We start from the raw sequence: 20,829 nt of genomic DNA, 5'->3' as shown, positions 1-20,829 counted from the left end.
TAGGGTTAGACTAAGTAAGATGGGACGAGGTTCATGTGGAGCACAATCTCCAGCATTAGACCAGTTGGGCCAAATTACCTGTTTTGAGCTGTAAAGTCAACACAAAATGGCTACCAATTACTCAAAACAAAAACAGAATTACCCGGAAAAACTCAGCAGGTCCGGCAGCATCGGTGGAGAAGAAATCAGCCAACATTTCGAGTTCATGACCCTTCGGCAGAACTTACTCAATGTCACTTGTTCTGTTCCAAGCATATTAGTGAAACATACAATAGTTTATCCATTCTTTACTGTACAGGGCTGAAACATGGATAATGTAGAGGAGGTGCTTCAAATCACTGGAGTCATAACCTTAATGCTGCCTGCGGAAGATCTTACATATTAGGTGGGAGGACACACACAACAACATCAGTGCCCTCTCACAAGCCGGCACCACAAGCATCGAGGCTATGATCGTCTGCCATCAGCTTCATTGGCTTGGTCATATAGTTTGGATGTCAGATATCAGGCTCCCAAAGCAGGTTGTCTTTTCCCAGCTCAGTCAGGGCAGACGCACCAGAGGAGGACAGAAGAAGTGCTTCAAGGATGTGCAGAAAGCCAACATGAAGAATTGCAACATTGACATTAATTCCTGGGAGACCATCTCCTTGGATCGAACCAGATGGCGGTAGTCTCGTAGGAAGAATCCCAGCATTTTGAGACCCAATGATGATAAAGTGAAGAGGAAAAACGTGAGTGGCGAGAAGAATATGCCATGACCCAAATTGATAACACATGACCAGAAATCTCACATGACAACAACATGCCGTAGAGTCTGCGGATCCCTAATCAGCCTCATCAGCCACCTTTGGGCTCATGGAAGACAATCACCCTCGCTATCGAGGGAATAGCCTATAATAATAATGATAATTTGAATACATTTACAAATCTTTTTTCCCACCTCTCTACTGAAGTATGCAATCCTTGAAATAGATGGCTGCTTTCTACACAGGTTGCTACACCATCAAAGTGCTTCTTAGGCACATGGTTGCTTGCATACAGTCAACCCCTCATACAGCCATCTTATTTTCCTAGTAAACCCCTCCCTAGAATTTATTCCCTGCTTAGTTGAACAAATCATGTGACCCCTACTCAGTTGAACTGATCTTAAAGTGACAGACATCACAGTTGGGGAAGAAAGAAAGGACTTACATTACTACAGCACCTTTCATGACCTCAGGATATCCCAAAGCGCTTTACAACGAATAAAATACTTTTGAAGAATAGCCAATGTTGTAATAATGCAGGAAATGCAGCAGCCAATTTACACACAGCAAGGTCCCACGAATAGCAAAGAAATAAATGAACAGATCATCTGTTTTAGTTGTTGGCTCAGGGATGTATGTTAACCACAGAACAGAGAGAACTCCCTCCTCTTCAAATCATGACATGAATAGTACCATTGGATCATTTGCATCCATCTAAGAGGACAGACAGGGCCTTAGTTTAGCTTCTCATCAGAGGGACAGCAGCTTCGACAATGTAGTACTCCCTCAGTACTACTGTAGCATCAACCTAAATTTTGTGCTCATGTCTCTGGAGTGGGACTTGAATTCACAACTTTCTGACTTTGATAAGTCAACACTAATAGGACATAATTGTCTTTTTTGTTTGTAAATTACACCCCGATTAATGCTAACATCCCTTATCCTGGTTATCTTTCTTGGTGGGATGTTTGGAACAGTCCAGACCCAAATAGATCATGCCCTTTTGAATAACCAGACAATAAAATATAGTCTATCACTGACGAATTTCTGCTCTTCAGCCTCGAATAGAAAACTCACCAAAAATTGTACTATTCTTAAATTATGTTTTTTAGGGCTCCCATAGATTGATCGTTAAATGTTAAAAAAAACTAGATTATGATTTGAAATCAGATGCTGAGAGCCTAGAACTAGGGGTCATGGTCACAGAATAAGGGGTTGGTCATTTAAGACTGAGATGGAGAGAAATGTCTTCACTCGGAGAGTTGTGGGTCTATGGAAATCTCTATTTCTGAGGGCTGTGGATGCTCAATCATTAAGTATAGTCAATAATGAGATTGATAGATTTGACATGAATAGAATCAAGGGATGTGGGGACAGGATGGGAAAGTAGATGATCAGCTCTGACCTTATTGAATGACAGAGCAGGCTCAAGGGATCTTTTGGCTTACCTCTGCTTCCATTGCTTATGTTTTTATACATAACTTCACATACTGCAGTATTCAGCAGCTGCTGTCGCTCAGGGGCTAAAACTGTTCATCTCTTCTAGCACATTGATAATGCAACCCTCCTGGGAGTGCAGTGGAAGAGCATGCAAATTTGGTTGGAACCTGGATACACCAGCTAGGAAGCCCGCTCAGCTTTGTAAGAGGTGTCGCTAGGGGTGTGACCAGGCCAGCATTTCCCAGGCCGGGAGTTTCCTTGCCTCAGGCCTTTCAGAGGCCTAGCATTTGTCTGGGAACTGGTATGCCAGGGACAGTAAGATGAAGCTGCCAGATGGGTACAATGGCCGAGACACCTGAAAGAGGCTAAGGATTCTTTTTGTTTTAAATGTTTCTGTTAGTGTGCTTCTGCCAGTCTGAGGGAAGATCAGGTCTCTGGGGATCATTGGCATTGTCAGGTGGTGACGAGGTGTGGAGGTTTCCGGCATTATGGGACTGGTGGGCACTGGAGAGCAGCCTATAGTGGTAGAATGGCAATCCAGTGCCTTTCTACAACTTGAATTTATACAATGCCTCTAATGTAGTAAATATTCCAAGGCACTGCACAGGAGCAATTATCAAACAAAACATTGACTCTGAGTCCCATAAGAATATATTAGGACCATTAGTTTGCTCAAAGGGTTAGATAAGGAGAGTTTTAAAGAAGGAAAAAAGAAGAGAAACAGAGGCAAGGAGGGAATTCAAGAGCTTAGGGCCCAGGCAACAGAAGGCATGGTTGCTAGTTGTGGAGGGATTAAAACTGAGAACACACAAGAGCCCAGATTTGGAGCAGCGCAGAGATCTTGACAGATTATAAGGCCGGAAGAGGTTACAGAGATAGAGAGGATGAGGCCGTGAAACAATTTGAAAATCAGGATGGGATTTTTAAAATCCAGATATTGCTGGACCAAGGGGTAATGTATCTCCATGATCACTGAGGAGATGGTTAACAGGACTTGTGGCGAGCTAGAAAATGGGCAGCAAGTTTTTGGATGAGTTCAAGTTAACAAACGTACAAGATGGGAGATCAGCCAGGAGAGCTTTGGAACTGTACTCCAGATAGGCGTAAGCTGAACTTTTCAACCGAGATAATGTGGGTAGGAAAAATAAGTATGATGATCTAAGTTATGATGCTAAAGATCTCAGCTCTGAAATCCCTTGGGCTGGATTCTTTTCCTGTCATAGCTCTAGCAAGAGATGGCAAAAACCCTTACCCACACCTCAAGAAAATGCGATAATGTTGAAACCCTCGATTCCCATGGGATTCTCCCAGCAGAGTTAAGGCAGGGTCTATAGAAACCCTTGCCAAAGTTTGGTTCCAGATTTTTTTTCTTTGCTCAGTCAACTCTGTCAGCTTCATGATTGCCATATTTGATCAAAGCCAGTGTATTTTAATAATCCTTTGAATGCGATGTTAAGCTGAGTCCTTCCCTGCTAGTTCGGGTGAAATAAAATATCCCATAGAAAAGAAGAACTTGCATATACATACCACCTTTCATAGGAACCTTGGAATGCAAGCAGGCCACTCAGCCTTCAAATTTGCTCTGCTAATCAGTTAGATCATGGTTGACCTGTACCATAACTCCATTTGTTTCCATAACCCCTAGTACACGTGCTTCACAAAAATCTATCAACATCAGTTTTGAAATTTTCAATTAGCTCCCAACCTTAACAGCATTTCAGGGAAGAGTGAGTTCTAAATTTCCATGACCTTTTGAATGAAGAAATGCTTTCTGACATCACTCCAGAATGACCTAGTTCTGTGTTTAAACTTATGCCCCCTTGATCTGGACTGTCATGAAAGTCGGACATCCTAGAGCAGTTTACAGCCAATGAAGTGACTTTGAGGTGCAATCACTGTTGCAATGTATGAAACAAAACATCCAATATGTGCACAAGGTCCCCAAAAAGCAATGTGATAATGACCAGATAATCTGTTTTATTGAAGTTGTTCAATTAAGGGATAAATATCAGTCAGGACACCGGGGAGAACGCCCCTGATTTTCTTCGAATAGTTCAATGAGATCTTTTACGTCCACCTGAGAGGGCAGATGGGGCTTCAGTTAAATGTCTTATCCATAAGGCAGCACCCCTAACAGTGAAACATTCCCTCAGTACTTTCTAGATTTTGTGAGTTGAGGCTGACACCTTACAATCCAAAGACAAGCAAATAATTCTTCCCATGTCGTGACTAAAAACATCTCCTTCAGCCAAAACAACCGGAAGGAGGTTAAGAGGGGAATTGAGGAGTTGGGAGCCGAGGACTAGGCAGCATTATTTAAAAATTAGAGCCAGGCCTTGCAGGAGTGAAGTTCGGAACAGCTTACGCAAAGGGTGGTACAAGCTTGGAACTCTTCCACAAATTGCAATTGATTCCAGATCAATTGCTAATATTAACTCTGAGATTGATGGACTTTTGTTAACCAATGGCATTACAGGATATGGGACATAGGCAGGCATATGAAGGTAAACCACAGATCAGCCATGATCACATTGTATAGCAAAACAGGCCTGAGGGGTTAAATGTCCTACTCCTGTTCTAAAGTTTCGATGTTCCTAACTGACTATGCATTTCATTATAGGTTCCTGCTATAAAGGCTGCTCCTTTTCCCAAAACAGTGAGAAACATTTTACTGAAAAGTGATTCATTATTATCTGTGGGGGACTGTGAGATGTCTCTCGGAGATGTGATAAGGCAAAATATAAATTGTTCTCTTCTTGCTTAACAGTTTTGCTTATACAATAATGTTATGGGAGGATAGCTTATTGTGTGTGGAGTTATTCCTTCACAGCTGGACTGCAGAAGTGAGGCACATATTAATGGGAGATTCCAAGCCAGAGCCCAGGGATCTGGAAATCCTACTTGCGTCTCAGCACTGGCCATTTACTTTCATGCAGTCAAAAGGTTAATTTTGTTAAGACATTGCTTGTGCTGAGAAGCGCTCTACAAACAGGAAGAGATTTTTTTGCTGCTGTTTCTCCTCCACACATCCTGTCTGGGAAAGTGCCTTAGGTAGCAGAATGCTACGAACACAGTTGGCTTGATCGCAAGGGAAAATGTTTTAGCATTGAGCTAAATGCATGCCACAGTGTGGCTGCTGCTCCCAAGAGAGTTCCCTCGAAAAAAATATCAGGAAAGACGTAATAGTCCATGTGCTGGAGGCAAAAAAACGAATGACAGCACATGATCTAGTTATAAATGCTCGACTAGTTTTTGCAGGGGAAGTGTTCCAATTTCAGAAACTCTGGTTAAGGGGATGGTAGCTCTCGGCTCAGCTTGACAGAATTTAAAACCATCCAACTCTAAACGTTTAGCTGCAGCCTTGTAAAGAAGCAAGGGAGAATTAACTATTGTGGTTCATTAGTGCATGGTTGAATAAAAGCTGAGCTTCCATTGGTTTTCTAATTCACTAAGTCATGTCAGGACCCAATACACTTCCAACATTGAAAACAGCAGAGCAAAAATTATGATGCAAAACTCAATTCATATTTACTGCGCGTGTAGAAATTGGAGAGGTGAGAAAAATGGGTTTCACTTCCATAAAACGAGAACATTTTAACCTGAATAGTTAGCCAAAGCAGTAAACTGCAGCCAAGGTCACATGTAGCCTGGAAGTCTCAAAGACCAAAACATAGTCTCATTTATATTTCTCATTTGTTTGAACTTTATTGGCCTGTAGGCTTGGAATGGGCTGTTTAGAGCACTGTTGGCCTCAATGATGAATACATCAGAAAGGAAAAAGAAAGACTTGCATTGCTGTAGCACCGTTCACAACTTCAGAGCATCCCAAAGCGCTGCACGTGTGATTAAACACTTTTGAAATGTTGTGATTTAGGAGAAGCAGCAGCCAAATTATCCACAGCAAGATCCCACAGACATCAGTGTAATAATGATCAGGTGTGGTGTTTCTTTGGTGTTGATTGAGGGATGAATATTGGCCAGGACATCAGTGAGAATACTATTCTTCAAATATGCATAGAAACATAGACATAGAAAAAGCAGCAGGAGTAGGTCATTTGGCCCTTCGAGCCTGCTCCGCCATTCAATATGATCATGGCTGATCCTCTATCTCAATGCCATGCTGCCGCTCTCTCCCCATAGCCCTTGATACCTTTAGAGTCTAGAAATCTATCTATTTCCTTCTTAAATATATTCAGTGACTTGGCCTCCACAGCCCCTCTGTGGTCGAGAATTCCACAGGTTCACCACCCTCTGAGTGAAGGAGTTTCTCCTCATCTCAGTCCTAAATGGCCTACCCCGTATCCCCTTGTGCAGCAGGTTTGGCGCAGGGTGAGCAGCTATCGTAGGTTTTACAGGGTAATTGAGGCAGCAATTCTGCGTCCTGGGTCGTTTGCTGCTGGGAGAAGCCATATCCCGTAATTCTGAAGCTGCGGCAATCTTTCATTTGCGCACATGCACATGCTCTCCTCCCAGCGGCCTGCTGTGAAAGTCTCGTTTAAGTAATTTAGCTTTGTGTCAGTTTAAGACTGAGCTGGGAAGTATCGCTAGTCGATCTGCTCAAACAGGATGACAGGTTAGCAACAGGTGCTTGGCGGAATAATGAGACTCAGCTGTTATCACTCTGCCTATTTGCAGAACAGGGAAGCAAATCAAGAGTCACTGGGATTTCCAATGACCTCCCTATAACAACTTAATCCTCCCATGTGATACACCATGCAATTGTTGCTCATTTGGATCTCTGCAGAAAATTGAAAACACTGCGTGACCCTCCCATCCACCACTTCCCCACCGCCCCCCCCCTCATCCCTCTCTCTCTCTCTAATGGTCTGGCCCATTCCCCTGCTCCCAGTGCCTTTATCCCTCCTCGCAAACGGCCCCCCTCTCACGGTCTGGATTCCCCCAACCCCCACTGTCCTCACCCCCCACTCCCCCCAGAGTTGGTCACCCTGCTTTTATGTCCACCAGAGAGAGCAGACAAGGTGTAAGTTTAATGCCTCATATGAAAAGCAGCAACTCTGACAATGCAGCACTCCCTCGGTACAGGATTGGAATGTCAGCTTAGATTCTGTGCTCAAGTCTCAGGAGTGGGACATGACCCCACAACCTTCTCTCTTGAGGCAAGAGATCTAACAAGCTAATGCCTTAACAACTCCTTGTGTGACTTTGTGTCAAATTTTGCTTTAAAATGCTCCTGTGAAGCGTCTTAGGAAATTTTGTTAAAGGTTCTATATAAAGCGCTGCTGCACTGGCATATAAGCCTGTATCTTAAAAAGAAATCTGTGGAAGGCTGTTTTGCCCTCCCTTCTTCTATTCTCCCCTTCCATCTCCTCCCATTTCTCTGTCCATTGCTGCCTTTCCCTTCCTCCTCTTTCCTTTCCCATCTCCCTCCTTCACCCCCTCTTCCCCAGCACTCTTCTTTTTTACATATGCTCCTTGTGATTGTCACTGAGCTAACCTACAATCACCTGCACCACAGCCAAGTTCAATTTTGCCTTTAATAAAAACAGAAAATGCTGGAAAAACTCAGCATGTCTGACAGCATGAACAAATCGCTTAGTGTCAACCTACCGCCTTTGGAGAAACTGGAGTAACTTTGGAGATTCTACTCAAACAAGCTTTATATCCCTGAAAGGTGAGCCGATCTCAGCCAGGGTGACCTTATGATTGGCTTCAGCATTCTGGGGCTGAGGGAGGCTGGGTTGGCATGGTGGGTGGGTGGCAATTGCGGGGAGCAAAATGGTTTCTGCTTCTTTCAGGGCTTGCATTGCTGATTGTCCCCAGTGACTATTACCCCTCCCTCCATCTCACCACCAGGGAAATATGGCTGATGAGAGTCAGGTAAAGACAAAATTGCACAGATGAAGAGTCATACGGACTCGAAACGTTAACCCTGTTTCTCTCTCCACAGATGCATTGGGAGAGCCGGTGCAGACACGATGGGCCAAATGGCCACCCTCTGGGCAGTAACAATTCTGCGATTCTATCCACTGAGCCATGGCTGACATCAGGTCTGTTAGTATCTGCAGTGTGAAATACAAATTATTGTGACCACTGATATAAATTTTCCCAGCGGCTCTGAGGATCTGGTTCTGCATGTGCCTGTGTTGTGTCCACAAAGGCAAATGTGTTTAGTAACCCCTGGACTAAAGATTATTGACCAGGTTTTACAGAAAAATAGCAGCATCTGAATGATGTTATTAATGACTGTTATTAATGTGGAACCAACAACTTGAGATACCCCATGAATTGCGAATGCCAAGTTGCTGGCTGAAGTGTACTGCTCCACTGTAAGGCTTGTAGAAATGCCATCGCACCCTTAACTACCCTGTGATTTTGATGAAGTTGCTGCATCTGTTAATTAATTATCCATTAAGCAGACAGTTCAGTCCAGTAAATAACAATGTAATTACCTTTTTAAATGATAACTGCTAATGGATGCCAATCAATTCATTTTGCCCAAAAATGAACAATTTAAAAAGTGGAGTCTCATTCCTTCAGGTTGTGAATTATTTAAGGACATTTTAAAAATGTCAACTTTCTAAATTTAACATTTTCTCCCCTAACTTGTCCTCTGTCTCTTTATCTCTTTCTTAATCCAATCATTTTTCCCTCACTTGTCTGATTTGAGATACCCAATCTAATTCACCCTTCTTTTCAATCTTTCCTCTGTCACCTCCTCTATGTTGTGCCAATCAAGTCAAGGACCTGAGGGCAGAGACCTCAACCCTCCCCCCACCCTGAGAGCTGCTAGCCAATCAGATGCTAGTAGCTGTGCATAGACTGGTAGCATTGTAATATAAGGGTCTGACACATACAGGGTTAATATGGGGCTGAGTACAGTACCACATACACAGTAATGTAAGAAGGCACATGACCCAGACCCAGAGGTGAGTGTAGTGCTGAGCAGAGATGTGTTAAGACCTAAACATGGAGATAGCTCCTAGCCTGAACCCTTTACTGTACATGTGTAAATCGTTCCACTTATTAATAAAGATTTACAGTTAACCTAAATTGGTGGTTGAGGCTAAAACGCTCAACACATTTAAAGGTACCTGGATCTACACCTGAAGTGCTGTAACCTGTAAGTTACAGACCAGGTGCTGGAAAGTGGGATTAAAAACGAGCGGCTAGTTTCTTTTTTCCTCTTTCTTTGGCTGGCACAGAAACAATGGGCTGAATGTCCTCTTTCTGTGCTGGTACTTTTCTATGGGTGAAATTTTACAGCAGTGGGATTTTACATTCCCGCCGAAGCCAATGAGGTTTAGAAAGTCTCGCCGCATTTTACAGCCCGTCCCCTCCAAAACGGAGCCGTAAAATTCTGCCCTATGGTTCGAACCTATTGGAGACTATGAAATCTTCTTTAAGACACATCATTCTGTAGCCTACACACTCTCAACAAGCACCGCCAAGGAAGTGGTGACAGCTGCCAGCAATGCACCCACCCAAGGCCCAGAATTGCCAAAGGACCCTGGCCACGGGTGAGTGACGGCAAGATGGGGCTGGTCGTTTGGGGGGAATGGGTAAGGAGGTCAGCAGCATGGGCAAGAGGGTGGCTCTCAGCACCCCCCACCCCACTTCCTGATGCCAGGTCCCTTGATCGGGCATAGAGTTTATTTGAACAGGCTTCCCCCCTCCCCCCGGGGATTCCATCAACAACCTGACAGGATTTGCTTTTCAGCCTTTTATTTATCCATTCACAGGATGTGGGCTTCGCTGGCTGGGCCAATATTTCTTGCACATCCCTCGTTGCCCTTGAGAAGGTGGCGGTAAGCTGCCTTCTTGAACCACTGCAGACTATGTGGTGTAGGTACATCCACAGTGCTGTTAGGAAGGGAGTCCCAGGATTTTAACTCAGTGACAGTGAAGGAACGGCGATAGATTTCCAAGTCAGGATGTTGTGTGAGTTGGAGGGGAACTTCCTGGTGGTGGTGTTCCCATCTATCTGCTGTCCTTGTCCTTCTAGATGGTGGTGGCTGTGGGTTTGGAAGCTGCTATCTAAGGAGCCCTGGTGAATTCCTGCAGTGCATCTTGTAGATGGTACACACTGCTGCTACTGTACAACGATGGCGGAGGAAGTGATGTTTGTGGATGTGGTGCCAATCAAGTGGTTGCTTTGTCCTGGACTATGTCAAGCTTCTTGAGTGCACTCATCCAGGCAAGTGGGGAATATTCCATAACGCTCCTGACTTGTGCCTTGTAGATGGTGGACAGGCTTTGGGGAGGCAGGAGGTGAGTTACCTATCGCAGGATTCCTAGCCTCTGACCTGCTCTTGTAGCCACAGTATTTATATGGCTAGCCCAGTTCAGTTTCTGGTCAATAGTAACCCCCAGCATGTTGATAGTGGGGGATTCAGTGATGGTAATGCCATTGAACGTCAAGGGACGATGGTTAGATTCTCTCTTGTTGGAGATGGTCATTGCTTGGCACTTGTGTGGTGTGAATGTTACTTGCCACTTGTCAGCCCAAGCCTGGATATTGTCCAGGTCTTGCTGCATTTGGATATGAGCTGTTTTAGCATCTGAGGAGTCGTCAATGGTGCTGAACATTGTGCAACCATCAGCGAACATCCTCACTTCTGACCTTATGATGGAAGGAAGGTCATTGATGAAGCAGCTGAAGATGGTTGGGCCTAGGACACTATCCTGAGGAACTCCTCCAGTGATGTCCTGGAGCTTAGATGATTAGATGACCTCCAATAACCACAATCATCTTCCTTTGTGCTAGGTATGAATCCAACCAGCGGGAAATTTTCCCCTTGATTCCCAATGGCTCCAGTTTTGTTAGGGCTCCTTGAGGCCACATCCAGTCAAACGCTGCCTTGATGTTGAGGGCAGTCACTCTCACCTCACCTCGGGAGTTCAGCCCTTTTGTCTATGTTTGAACCAAGGCTATAGTGAGATCCGGAGCTGAGTGGCCCCTGGCGGGACCCAAACTGGGCGACATGGAGCAGGTTATTGCTAAGCAAGTGCCGCTTGATAGCACTGTTGATGACCCCTTCCATTACTTTACTGATGAGCAAGACTGATGAGGTGGTAATAGGCCGGGTTAGATGTGTCCTGTTTGTTGTGTACGGGGCATACCTGGGCAATTTTCCACATAGCCGGGTAGCTGCACTGGAACAGCTTGGTCAGCGGCGCGGCAAATTCTGGAGCACAAGTCTTTGGTATTATTGTTGGAATATTGTCAGGCCTTTGCACTGTACAATGCCTTCAGCCGTTTCTTGATATCACGTGGAGTGTATTGAATTGGCTGAAGACTGGCATTTGTGATGATGCGGACCTCCAGAGTATGCCAAGATGGATTATTCACTCGGCACTTCTGGCTGAAGATTGTAGTAAATGCTGCAGCCTTGTCTTTTGCACTGATGTGCTGGGCTCCTCCATCATTAAGGATGGGGATATTTATGGAGCCTCTTCCTCCAACGAGTTGTTTAATTGTCCACCACCATTCACGACTGGATGTGACAGGACTGCAGAGCTTAGATCTGATCTGTTCGTTGTGGGATTGCTAAACTCTGTCTATCACTTGCTGTTTATGCTGTTTGGTACACAAGTAGTCCTGTGTTGCAGCTTCACCAGGTTGACACCTCATTTTTAGGTATGCCTGGTGCTGCTCCTGGCATGCCCTCCTACACTTTTCATTGAACCAGGGTTGATCCCCTGGCTTGATGGTAATGGTAGAGTGGGGGATATGCCGGGCCATGAGGTTACAGGTTGTGTTCGAGGACAATTTGCTGCTACTGCTGATGGCCCACAGCGCCTCATGGATGCCCAGTCTTGAATTGCTAGATCTGTTCAAAATCTATCCCATTTAGCACAGTGGTAGTGCCACACAACACGATGGAGGGTATGCTCAATGTAAATGTTGGACTTCATCACCACAATGACTCTGCGGTGGTCACTCCTACCGATACTGTCATGGACAGATGCATCTGTGCAGGCAGGTTGGTGAGGATGTGGTCAAGTATGTTTTTCCCTCTTGGTTCCCTCACCACCTGCCGCAGACCCAGTCTAGCAGCTATGTCATTTAGGACTCGGCCCGCTTGGTCAGTAATGGTGCTACCGAGGCACTCTTGGTGATGGACATTTGAAGTCCCCAACCAGAGTACATTCTGCGCCCTTGCCACCCTCAGTGCTTCCTACAGCACTGATTCATTAGCTGAGGGAGGGTGGTACATGATAATCAGCAGGAGGTTTCCTTGCCCATGTTTGACCTGATGCCATGAGACTTCATGGGGTACGGAGTCAATCTTGAGGACTCCCAAGTCAACTGCCTCCTGACTGTATACCACTGTGCCACCACCTCTGCTGGGTGTGTCCTGTCCCACTGGCAGAACAGACCCAGGGATGGTGATGGTAGTGTCTGGGACATTTTCTGTAAAGTATGATTCCGTAAGGATGACTATGTCAGGCTGTTGCTTGATTAGTCTGTGAGACAGCTCTCCCAACTTTGGTACTAGCCCTCATATGTTAGTAAGGAGGATGTTACAAGGTGGACAGGGCTGAGTTTGCCGTTGTCATTTCTGGTGCCTAGGTCGATGTCTGGTGGTCCACCTAGTTTCATTCCTTTTTTAAGGCTTTGGAGCGGTTTGATACAACTGAGTGGTTTGCTAGGCATGCTGAGTGGCTTGCTGGGCCATTTCAGATGGCAGTTAAGAGTCAACCACATTGCTGTGGGTCTGGAGTCACATGTAGGCCAGATGAGGTAAGGACGGCAGATTTCCTTACTGAATTATTGAACCAGATGGGCTTTTATAATGGTTTCATGGTCATCATTAGGCTTTTAATTCCAGATTTTTATTGAATTAAAATTCCACCTGAATTTGAACTTGTGTCCCCAGAGCATTACCCTGGGTCTCTGGATTGCTAGTCCAGCGACAATACCGCTACACCATCGCCTCCCACATGACCAGGCCCCAGCCCAATTCAATTGTCCACTTAAGGGCCTCATTTGGCAGCGGGGTGGGTACATACCGTCCATGAGCCTTCCCCGCCCAGTCTTAATCTGGGCAGAGATGGGAAGGTGGCAGGGTACCCACCTGCCACCCTCCCACATGCTTAAATGCCCCCTCTGCCGCAAAACCCGCCTCGTGGGAGGGCATTAAATTCCACCCTGTGTTAACAACAAAAGCTCTGGTGCAACAGAGCTTTTCTCTTTGCCTGTCATTAGAATTGTGCAATTAATGAAACCTACTGAAGAAGAATAGGGGTTTCAACTGATGAATTTTATCCATGCAGTTTCTGCATAGATCTCACAGCACTGATCTTGCATAGCAAAGTGAAATATCAGCTGCAATGATCACCATGGTAAAGAACTGACGTTTTACACCATGAGGTTTATTATTTAATGAACTGTCAATGATGTTCAATCCATTTGTCAAAGAGATTAATTGTTCAACCACCCACTTATTGAGTGATCAATTCTCCCTATAACACGACTGATGATAATTAATGGAGATTGGTTTACTAATAATTTACTTACTAATAGATTACAAGGGCAACAATAAAATATTTTTATTATCACAAAGCATTTGTATCAGTGTTGATTAATAAATTAAGACTCCCAATGAGTTTTTATTTAAACTGTTTAGTCAAAAAAAAATCACTGGTCAAATCTAGTCTGTAGGTGTTTTTGTATCTTATTTGGATCATGTCTGGATTGAAAATAGACAGGAAAAAAAATTTCTGGGAGCCTAGTAGCTTGGTGAGCAGATGCTGGAGAGTTCAAACAATTGGCTATGACTCAAAATGTCCATGACTGAGTGTCAAACAACATGTGCAATTTACAGTCTGCTTTTTTTTAAGCTTGCTCTTTTCTCTCACCTCACAAACAAATCTTGCAGTAAAACTCAATCAAGGAAATAGAGTTTCCTCTCTCATAACAAACATATCTTCTCTCTTCGACAACTTGGTGCTTTATGAATTCCAAGTCTATGCAAAACTTGAATACTGCTGTAAGGTTCCGAACAAATCTTTCATATGAAGCAGGAGATGGTACTGAAGACTTGTGCTCCAGAACTTGCCGTGCCCCTAGCCAAGCTGTTCCAGTATAGCTACAACACTGGCATCTACCTGGCTATGTGGAAAATTGCCCAGGTATGTCCTGTACACAAAAAACAGGACAATTCCAACCCAGCCAATTACTACCCCATCAGTCTACTCTCGGTCATCAGGAAAGTAATAGAAGGGGTCATCAACAGTGCTATCAAGTGGCACTTGCTTAGCAATAACCTACTCACTGATGCCCAGTTTGGGTTCCGCCAGGGCCACTCAGCTCCTGGCTTCATTACAGCCTTGGTTCAAACATGGACAAATGAGTTGAACTCCCTAGGTGAGGGGACAATGGCTGTCCTTGACATCAAGCCAGCTCTGACTAAATGTGGCATCAAGGAGCCCTGGCAAAACTGGAGCCAATGGGAATCAAGGGGAAAACTCTTCGCTGGTTGAATTCATACCTAGCACAAAGGAATATGGTTGTGGTTGTTGGAGGTCAGCCATCTCAGCTCTAGGACATCACTGCATGAGTTCCTCAAGGTAGTGTCCTCGGCCAACCATCTTCAGCTGCTTCATCAATGACCTTCCTTCCAACATAAGGTCAGAAGTGAGGATGTATGCTGATGATTGCATAATGTTCAGCACCATTCGTGACTCCTCAGATACTGAAGCAGTCCATGTCCAAATGCAGCAAGACTTGGACAATATCCAGGCTTGGGCTGACAAGTGGCAAGTAACATTCACACCATACAAGTGCCAGGCAATGACCATCTCCAACAAGAGAGAATCCAACCATCACCCCTTGATGTTCAATGGCATTATCATCACTGAATCCCCCACTTTCAACATCCTGGGGATTACCATTGACCAGAAACTGAACTGGACTAGCCATATAAATACTATGGCTACAAGAGCAGGTCAGAGGCTAGAAATCGTACGGCAAGTATCTCACCTCCTGACTCCCCAAAGCCTGTCCTCCATTTACAAGGCACAAGTCAGGAGTGTAATGGAATACTCCCCACTTGCCTGGATGAGGGAAGCTCCAACAACGTCCAGGACAAAACAGCCCACTTGATTGGCACTGCATCCACAAACGTCGACTCCCTCCACCACCATCGTACAGTAGCAGCAGTGTGTACCATCTACAAGGTGCACTGCAGGAATTCACCAAGGTCACCACCACCTTCAACAGCACCTTCCAAACCCATGACTACTACCATCTAGAAGGACAAGACAGCAGATAGATGGGAACACCACCACCTGGAAGTTCCCCTCTATGTCACTCACCATCCTGACTTGGAAATATATCACTGTTCCTTCACTGTTGCTGGGTCAAAATCCAGGAACTCTCTTCCTAACAGCACCATGGGTGTACCTACACCCCATGGACTGCAGCGGTTCAAGAAGGTCACCACCACCTTCACAAGGGCAACTAGGTTGGGCAATAAATGCTGGCCCAGCCAGCAAAGCTCACATCCCATGAATGAATAAAAAAATCTATAAATCTTTCACACTTAGTCCTCTTTTCTTCCACCATAATCTTTCTCCGTTTTGTCAATATTTCCATGGCTAGTGTGACTCCTCTCTTATTCCTTTTAAGTTCCAACTGCAGCACCTGACACCCTGTTTCTCTGCCCTAATAAAAAAATCCCTGCTGTAACTCTATCTTTCTGCAAATCTCAAAGCTCCATTACTTTTTTAATTCTCTCATTCCTCCAACAATCTCCAGGCTTTTTAAACCCAAGTTTCTTGTCAAACTATCATTATTGCTGATTTACCTTACCTCCTCCTTGTAGCATCCTGCGCTGAGACTCAGCATTCACGTTAGTTTCTCAATTTGAAAGAAAATAATTAAAGTTTCAGGTTGAATCCTGCAGTCGTGCATTACGCAAAGGATTTGCTTTATGGTTTAACAGAAATTGCAAAAGAAACTCATGAATGGAAAACTGTTATTAAAATCCTGCTTAGACTGAAATATTTGTTTTAAGAATGAAAGAGGTGAACTGCTGATTTTATGATATAAAAGGTAAATGTAAATTATTAAATGTTTCTTGTTGAATGCTGTATTGTTATCTGCACCAATGACTTGCTACTTAATTCAGTTGATGTTACAGAATATATTTTCAGCTTGAGGGCTGCACTTGTAATCAGCTCTGTTACACCACAGCACTGTTAGCATGTAACTGCCACTGCCACTCCATGGCTAGTGAGACCGAAGGCTTCAAGACAAAGCAGCCAGCTTTGGGTGCTTGAAATTCGTAAGTAGCCTTCAGATACTGTACGCTATTGTTCTATAATATTGGTAACTGAATAATTCCATAAAATGTACAGCGCAGAAACAGGCTATTCAGCCCAAATATTTTGTGCTGTGTTTGAGCTCCAGACAAGTCTCCTCCCACCTCTCTTCATCTAACTCTTCTATTCCTTTTTCCCTCATGTGCTTATCTAGTTTCCCCTTGAATGCATCTCTGCTATTCGCCTCAACTATTCCTTGAGGAATTCCACTTCCTAACCATTTCCTGGGTAAAGAAGTTTCTTCTGAATTCCTGATGGGATTTATTAGTGACTATGTTATGTTCATGAGCCCTATTTTTGTTCTCCACTATAATCAGAATGATCCTCTCTACATCCTGTTAAACCATTTCCGAATCATAAAGACCTCTCTAATCACATCTGTGCTGTTTCTAAAACTAAGACTCTCCCTACCCGACCAGTGTTTCTTTAAGATTAATTCATGGGGTGTGGCTGGCACTGGCATTTATTGCCCATCCATAACTGCACTTGAGAATCTGGTGGTGGATCTTCTTTTTGAACCTCTGCAGTCCTTATGGTGAAGATACTCCCACAGTGTCGTCACGTGGGGAGTTCCAAGGCTATCGACTCGATGAACATGAAGGAACAGTCGATGTATGCATTATTGCAAATAATTCTCTGATAAACTTGTATGTTGGAAACTATCAGTTGTGAAATTTGGCTGAAAGGTTTTCTTTCAAGTTTCCAAGGATTTTTTTTACTGTATGTTGAAGTGCTTTGCATGCTTTCTTGTTTGTGTGTGTTTTTCCCATGGCAATGCAGTCTTTGCAGGCTGGTCCAAGCCTGGGAATGGGAGCTGAACTCTCCACTGGAGGCACCTCCTCTGAGGAGGAAGGGAGGGCTAGAAGAGGGAGGAGGCCAGGAGTGCACATTCAGCCTCCAGGGGAGCCACCTTTGGGAGATCTGGCGCAGGCACAAGAGGTTCAGGGCTAAGAGGTAGTCCAAGGTGGAAGGGGCCGCAGAAGTTGCCACTATCCTGCTGCCAGGGTATACAGGCGGCGAAGCAGCTACCTCAATATGGCTGAGGTGCAGTGCCGAAGGAGGCTCCGTCTTTCAAGGGAGACAGTCAACTATATCTGTCAGATGATTGGGCCTGAGATCTCCGCTAACTGTGTGGGTGGACACCCCATGCCAGTGGTTCTAAAGGTCACAGCTGCCCTCAGTTTCTATGCCTCTGGCTCCTTCCAGGGCTCGGTGGGTGATCTTTGTGGTGTCTCCCAATCAGCTGTCCACACTTGTGTCAAGCAGGTTACAGACACTCTGTTCAGGCATGAATTGACCTTCATCCTCTACCATTGGGACCAGGCAAGCTAGACACAGTGAGCCAGAGGCTTCATGGCCATTGCTGGCTTCCCCCGCGTCCAGGGTGCTATAGACACATGTGACCATCAAGGCGCCAGCAAGTGAGCCCGGTGCCTTCGTCAACAGGAAGGGCTTCCACTCCATGAATGTGCAGATAGTGTGTGACCACAGGATGCTGATTCTACAAGTCTGTGCAAGGCAGTTCCCATGACGCCTATATCCTCAGACACTCCCAGGTGCCGGGGCTCTTCAGTGCTCCAGCCCGGCTGGATGGATGGCTGTTGAGTGACAAGGGCTATCCCCTCAGAAGGTGGCTCATGACACCTCTCCACCATCCAAGAACAGAAGCTGAACTGCGTTCAATAGGAGCCACGCCTCCACAAGGGCTGTGGTGGAGAGACCCATCGGCCTTCTCAAAATGCGGTTCCAATGCCTGGACCGCTCAGGGGGCGCACTCCAGTACCCCCCCAGTTTCTGTGTCGCAGATAATGGTTGTATGCTGCACTCTCCACAATCTTGCGCTGGAAAGGGGGGACGCAGTGGATGATGAAGATGTAGTCGCAGTGGCTGCAGCTGCACACGATGAGTCCAGCAGTGGGTCCGAGGATGAGCACGCACAGGGAAATGCTGAGGGGGTAGACGCTGACCCGGGCATACTCCAGGGAGGCAGGGACACCCGGGAGGCTTTAATCCAACCAACCTTCAGCTAGCACACCATATATGGACCTCCAGTACAAGCCATGACTGTATGCTCTATATTCAAGACCTAAGTGCAAAATCTGCCTGGTTAGGAACATTAACTAAGGTCCTTGTTAATAAAGCTGAATGCCCCACAAAGTATTCATTATATTACTGGAAACCATCCACCTGCAGAAGAAAAGAGGCAATACAATCTCAGCCATGGTGACATGTGTGAACTTAATATTACAGCCAAAGAAACTTAGTGAAAGAAAATGAAAAAGGTGTTAAAAATCATACCAACTCATAAAGACCTCAGTGCAGGCCAACACAAAAGCACCAGTGATAAACCCGTGGTGTGCCTAAGGTGCCTAAGGTGCCTTATGTTTACTTTTCCGGGTGCTACATCTTGGTGCTGCTCCATCGCTGGGAGTGGCATCTGAGACAGCCTGCTGACTCTGCTGTCCTGTTGGCCTTGATGACCTTGGCGGTCGTCCTCTGGCCCGCGGAGCCTGTGCTGTCCCCGCCTGGGAGGGAGCTGCCAGTTCCACAGCTGGCATCTCCCCAGTTGTCGTAGCCTCACCGGATGATACGGTCACTGGCAGAGGGGCAGAGGAGCTGCCACCCTCATATGGAGCGCCCTGAGAGGAGCTCGCTTCAACCTCCATGCTCACCGTGGACGGATGGGCACTGAGCTAGGAAACTTGGTGCCCAGACCATCTCCCACACTGGCACTGACCAGCTGAGATCAATGTCGATGTGAGGGCTTGCTGGTCCGAGCGTATCCCCAGGAAGCCCTGACGGGTCTCCTGGAGGAGCCTCTCCACCAGAGTCGCCACTCTCTCCATGGAGGACGCGTGGCGCAAGCACATGGAGGCGCAAGCACATGGAGCGCAGAGGACAGCAGATCAATCGGTACCATGCCACCTTGAAGCTCCCCTCCCAGCATGTCATCACCCTGACTTTGACATGTCCTGGAGTTCCAGCACTGTGCCTAGGTGCAGCTCCTCCAGGTTGCCCCCAAAACAGTAATGTGGGTCTCAGTGTACCACATGCTGCGGGGGCAAAACCCATCTCTTCACCACCCTCTCAGGGTGACCTCGGCATGGGCAATATCTGCTGGCCCACCCAGCAAAGGACACATGTCATCAATGATTCAATGCAGTCACTGCACTCAGACTTGAGTGGGGGGCACCAGGGGGGAAAGCCTATCTGCTGGGTTAGGGGACATGGTACACACCCTTCCTGAGCGCAACAGGTCATTGAAGCACTTGCGGCACTGGACCCAGGTGCGCTGCACCATGTCGTGGGAGCTCACCACCTCCGCCACCTCCTCCCAGGCACGTTTGGTCATGTGGGGGGGTTTCCTCCTCCTGTGCTGAGGTACAAGGAACTCCCGCCGTGCTGCCACCTCCTTGAGGAGGGCAGCAAGGCAATCATCAGAAAAACAAGGGACACAGTGCCCCCCTGACCTACCCTCCTGCCTGGCCTGATCACCAGCAGCGCTCTGGGGAGCCCTTCCATTGGCCATGATTCACAGCCTTTGAAAGGCTACAGCAGCTTTTTAAAACAGGCACCGGGTCACCATTGGACCCGGCAGTCACTGCAGTCCCGCTGCTGCCCGCCCACTCCCGCTGTCCTCGGGAGCCACGATTCACGCTGGGCGGGCCTTAATTGGCCCGCCTGCGTAAAATGGCGGCGCGGACTCGATCACAGGCGGCGATCGGGCCCACGCCCACTCCCGCACCGCACCCCCCGCCAGCCAGAAAATTCGACCCATGAAAATTTGGCATTTCTAAACTTGGCAAAGTGCCAAGTTCTCTGGTGGAATGCATAATTTGCATATGTTATAAATAAAATACACACATTGAACCAGATTAATTAAATGGAAGAACAGCACATTTCCACTCGATTAAAAAAAGCTTCTGACAGCACATTCAGAATAATTTATCAACTCAGCTCTACTACCTACAGTAATGGTCGCAACCATAATACCTATTCCTTCAATCAAAGGCATTATCTTCTTATTGTGTCCACGGACAGTCTATACATGGCCCAGCCGGAACTGGACACAGTTTTGCGCCACACAGCAAGTAGGCATTATCTATAAGCAAACCACTCAAACAGGTTTATTTGGACCACAATATTTGTTGTTAAAATAATCATTTGAACAGTAAACTCCAGCATGATGATTAGCCTGTTACCCCCACAATAAAAACATAGTTCTTACTTTTCTTGACTTTAATTTTTCTTAGACTTTTTTCATGATAATACGATCCAATTGGAAAAAGTTGGGAGCCACAAATAAGATGCTAAAGAGTTGCATGTGGCTCCAGAGCCACAGGTTGCAGACCCC

The sequence above is a fragment of the Cetorhinus maximus genome, chromosome 21 (genome assembly GCF_964194155.1).
Source record: "Cetorhinus maximus chromosome 21, sCetMax3.hap1.1, whole genome shotgun sequence".
In the NCBI taxonomy this organism is placed as follows: domain Eukaryota; kingdom Metazoa; phylum Chordata; class Chondrichthyes; order Lamniformes; family Cetorhinidae; genus Cetorhinus; species Cetorhinus maximus.
This window is presented reverse-complemented; position numbering follows the sequence as displayed.